Raw genomic sequence first — 5,610 nt, 5'->3', positions numbered from 1 at the left:
GAGAAAGTTCAGACAGCGACGAAGAAGCTGCAGGTGACAAAGAGCCTGAAGCAGCTGAGGGTAGCACAAAGCCTGAAGCAGCTGAAGGTGACAAGGAACCTGAAGCAGCTGAAAGTGATACAGAGCCTGAAGAAAGTAACGGTGACGAAGGGCTCGAAGAAAGTGAGAGAGCAGGAGAGCCTGAGCAGAAGGGGGCTTTCCCAGAAACAGACGATACAGAAAAAGAAAAGGAAAACGTGACTGATTCCCCTGAAGGTGGGGACAAAGAAAAGCAGAACGAAAAAGCTCAAACCTCTACAGAAGGGATCGCAGGTCCATCAAACGGACACGGTGCAAAAAGAAGACTAAGTATCTCACCAATAAAAGAAAAGGGTAAGGAAGGTTTGAACGAGGGAGGAAGGCCAAAAGTGAAAGAGAAGAGAAAGGAAGTGACTGTCGTGGAACAATCGTCAAGTGAAGAAAAGGACTTGGCGAAGGAGGAGAGTGCCAGCGAAGCAGAATCGAAAAGAGAAGCAAAATTGAAAAGGAAAAGGATACCAAACAGGAGGTATTCCGGTCCTGAATGGGCATATGCAGTAAATGATGATTGGACTGATGAGTTTGTATCTCTAAGCATCGAGAACGAAGAAGAAGAAGAGATACCAATAGAAAAGAAAAGTTTCATAGACTCTGTTGATTGAAACGGTAGTAAATGGTATTGCTTGCTGCAATCTAACGTGAGACAAACAACCAGCTGAGACATTGCTAAACAGAATTGAGACAAATGCTGCTAACCGATAAGTGACTGGCCTTTTGAAGAAGACGGTGTGAACATTGTGCTCGTTCAGCTTTGTAACTGAATTGCTAAGTAGTTTCATTTAGAGGTGCTTCTAGCTCTCTGATTCTATACAGATCATGCCTGGGTACGCTATGCAGAATAATAGAAAGAAATATTGTAAATACGTGTGTATAGGCTTGGTACTAACATGTGTTCTAATAATAATGGCAATTGTATTCGGAATGCATGGGAAGGGCGAGAAGGAAAATATTGCTGCCTCTACTATTGTTCCTGTTACTGTCACTGAACTAACACCCTTGAAAAGACTAGCAATGGATGAGAGGCTCTTGCATGATAAGAAAGAGCTTTCGTATAACGTTTTCTATCGCTTATTAACAGAGTATGTTGAGACTATGGATGCGAAAGATTGTTATGTGTGTACCCAGATACAAACATCAGTAAAGGAAGGGGTGACTTATCACCACATGCCTCTTACATACGGGATTACATGTAGTATAGTAATGTCTAGGTTTTATGGTCAAGCTAACATACAGTATTTTTATTCGAATTATGATGTTACATTTGCTTATGTTCCTATAATAGTGCAGCTAAGCGAGACTGCGAAATATTGGGATTACAAAATTATGAGGGACTTTTTCGAGCCAATGCAACCTTTTGAAACGGCTCACGCTCATAGGGAAAATCTTACCTGCTCACTCTCTGCAGTAGAAATAAGCTTTTTAGATCGCACAGATGATAGAAGGGCTCAAATGAAGGCGAAATTAGAAAAAGAACTACATAAGAGGACTTCAGTAGATAACTATGACTTTGCTTCTATAAAGACACAAGGAAAAATTGCTTTAGATGCTTGGCATGTAGGGAAATTTTGTATATATCGAGGTGAATCTTACTATGACAATATTTTTGTAGGAGCGAGTGAATGCAAACATACGTTTATCTTTAAGGCCAAATGGACATTCATGATGGACGGACTTGACCCTGTCATTCCAGGGGTGTATTACATTTGTGGGCATAATGCTTATTATCGTCTTCCAAAGGGATGGTGGGGAAGATGTTATTTGGGTATAGTGTTTCCAAAGGTTTATCAACTGGATGACATATCGATGATTGAAAAGACACCTGGATCCCATCGTATCCAGAAAAGAGAGACCGCAGCTGCTGTGGTAGGTGATATATTTGGAGCCATGATTCCTTCATTGGGAGTTGTGCTGAATTCCATCAAAATAAGAAAGTTGTCTACTATAGTGGATAACATGTTGACAAAGTTTTCAGGTGCTATAATCCTGATGGATGCTGAACTTGCAGCGGAAAGAGCTATGACTCTTCAAAATAGGCTTGCTTTAGACATTCTTTTAGCAAAGGATGGAGGCGTTTGCAAAATGATTGGTGCACGTCACTGCTGCACCTATATACCTGATAATAGTGTGAAGATTAAAACTATGCTTGCTAATCTAACAAAAGAAAGTGCAGATTTGAAAGAACTGAAAGAACCAGGAGTGTGGGAGAAGGTTGGAAAGGGACTTGCTTCAGTGGGACATTGGATTGGGGGAATTTGGAATGGAATATTATTGAAAATAATAGAAGGAATATTAATAGTGATAATTTGTGTATTTGGAATTTGGGGAATAAAAAGGGGAATAATAATGATTATGGAGAAAATTAAAAGAAGAAAGGAGGAGAAAATAATGAAAAGAATGGCAGAAGAATACAAAGCGCAAACTAGGGGAATTAAAAGGAAGAGGGAACTGACAGAATTTTAATGGAATAAAATTTGTGGGCTAAATTTGTGTGATGACTAGTAGTCATCAGAGGAGGGATTGATGAAGCAGAAATTGAAGGTTTTGATTTATTAACGCTTAAACGTAGTGCTGAAATAATCATGTGTGATATTAACCAAATCAATAAAGATTGTACGGGGACAAAATGTGCCCTCAGAGTAGTTTGCCATCATTTATACGCGTGCTTTATATAACGTGGTGTATTAGAATTGCACTAATCCGACATAATCATAAACGTGTGCTACGATTTGCTTGTTTGAAATGCTTTAGCTTAGCATTACTTTAGCAGAGGCTTTGGCCTAGTTGCCTGGTCTCACGGTTTGGATGCTCGTATTTTTCCACTGTGCTAATAAACGTGTATTTTTGCTTGAAGCTGTACTTTTCCACAGAAACTGTTCACATGCTTATCTTAAAGTTGGTGCCAGCCTGGCATATTTTCTCTTAAATTCAAGGTCGACTTGCAGGTGCGGACAATGGAGGCTCTGAGAGTAAGCTAATCGAGAGACAATGTTGCAAATTACGTACCCATCTCCAAGGATAATGTATGCTTAAGTAAAAGCTTGAGAACTGTCGTTTTTGATTGGTCAATTTGAAGCTAACCTATGAACCCACCAATGGAGACCCTACTGGACTTGAACTGTTGTCTATAAAACCCAGGTGCACGAGAAGAAGGGAGGGCATTGCGATCTCTCTATCTTCGGACATCCCGCCATTTTGTCTTCGTAGCTATTATGACCCATTTTGCTGCGACGCCATTTTGAGAGACTTTGATGCTTTCTCTAATCGAGAGAAAGAGACCTTAATGATTCTTGCCCTAGAGACTGTAACTTTGATTTGATCCCTTTGCATGAAGTAATAATTTTACCTTGCCGCCGTGAGGCAATTGCCCCGTCCAATCCTGCCCCTTTGTCCCGTCCCTATGCAGATCGAGAAACGGTACCTGTGAGACGAAGACTTCATTGATTGCTGATCGGAATTGGTAATTATGAAAAGAAACTGTAAAATTGCATTGTGTTTCTTTTAGGTAACCAACTGCTGACTTTGATGAGGACCCTAGCTAGGAGTTTTCTAAATTGATGTTGCTAAATTGTTTTTGCATGAAGACCCACATGCTGATGCTAATTTGAGGTTAGACGAGGATTCCATATGTCGCACGATGCAATTTGAGATCTTGTTATGCTGACTAAATGTACGCAATTAGCCCATTGCAGATTATCGTATTAGTGCTTTGCATTGCCACTATCGAATGCCTTGTGATTCAAATGCTACATAGATTACACTTGTTTCGACGATATGGACAGCTATTAATGTTCATTTATGTTTATCATTTGGTGTTGAGACACATCTATATCGTGCTAGCTTTGTTAATATAGGGAAATAAATTCACTAACTTTGCAATAAACTGGTGTGGTTATTCCTGGCCGAAAGGTCAGGGTTCGCCGAAATGTATTCTGGATTAATTGTTAAGTGTTATGTTGTTCAAGGTGTTGCTTATGTTCGTTATTGATTATCGATTTGATGTGATTGATCGATCAAGAGTACAGAGAGCTCCCACTTAGTCAAAAGATTCATCGACCTACAGAGCGTCCGAACGCAGGTAAATTGTTACCACGTTCCGCTCTATCAGTGGTACTCTATCAGAGATAGTGGGTCAAAAATCTGCATTTGTTCTTCTTTGGTGCGGACCTTAAATCAATAATCTCTTTATCAGAGACAGAAGAAAAAGTCTTTTTTTCATGATCCCTTTGGCGAGAAGAGAAATATGCTGGAGGTGGATAAAGCCCTTTTCCCGAGCTGTAACGATTGGCTTAAAGCTGTAGATAAGATGAACGAGCTGGAACTCCTCCTTAACCCCAGTACGGAAATGCAAGATATGTGGTTGAGATTTGACAGATGCTTAGCTAATTATGATTCTGCGCGATGATCATATCAAGTTCAGCGGGTGGCTTAGACCCGGAGGTACTGGAGTCTGGTCATCTTAGCAGTGATAGGAAATCTTCTTGGACTCGACTCGTTTGCTGGAAGTATGATCTAAGATAATCATTCATCAGTAAATAAGCGCTAAAAAACACATCAATTTATCCTTTCACCCATTCATCCTGCCTACCTTTCACCCACCCTTCCTTTCATCCACTCACCTTACCTATCCATCCTTTCACCCACTCACCCAACCATCCACCCCTTCATCCATCCATCCTTTCACCCACACATCCATTCATCCTTTCACCCACTCACCCATCCATCCTTTCAGCCACTTATCCTTTCACCCAGTCATCCATCCATCCCTTCATCCATCCATCCTTTCACCCACACATCCATTCATCCTTTCACCCGCCCATCCTTTCACCCACTCACCCACCCATCCATCCTTTCACTAACTCATGGAGCCACTCGTTCCTCCTGCTTTCAAAAGACCCTCACCCCGCTGTAGCTGCTTATGTTGGCTTCACTACCCCCTGAGTGAGGGAAACATGTGATGTTCTTTCTGCTGCTGCCACCTGTCCTGAGCCTATTATTTGAGTAAGGGAAAGTTGTGCTGCGGCTGTCCATGTTGTACCTTTATTGTAATGTGAAGCTCTGTATAAAACTTTTAACTTCACATAAGAAAAACGACTCATATTACTAATACTTGTTTTAATGCATGATCTGAGTGAAAGATGTCACCCTCACAAAATATGGGAGCAGAGTTTACCTTTGGTTTTACGCATGAAACAAGCAGTGTTTGAAATGGAGTGGGCGACTTTGTAAAATTTTAAAACATAGCTGACAAGTGGCTATCTGTCATGCATAACACCTCCAGCCATGTGTGGTATCTTAGCCAACAGCACTTTGCATGCTGGGATTTTGATCCCATAATAAATTGTTGAAAGCAAAACTACAAGCCCCACAATGGAAATGCCCTTGGCTGGAAAAAAAATGATGGTGGTATACTGTGCCGTAGTGCTAAAGAGAAGAGTTCTGAAACGCAAAATAATATTTAGTTCCTGGCTTTTTACTTTTTTTTCTTGTAGGCAATCGTTGCTTAAACAGTCCAGTAGGTGAGAGAGCAGAGAT

Source organism: Pleurodeles waltl, chromosome 4_2 (genome assembly GCF_031143425.1).
Source record: "Pleurodeles waltl isolate 20211129_DDA chromosome 4_2, aPleWal1.hap1.20221129, whole genome shotgun sequence".
Taxonomy (NCBI): Eukaryota; Metazoa; Chordata; class Amphibia; order Caudata; family Salamandridae; genus Pleurodeles; species Pleurodeles waltl.
This window is presented reverse-complemented; position numbering follows the sequence as displayed.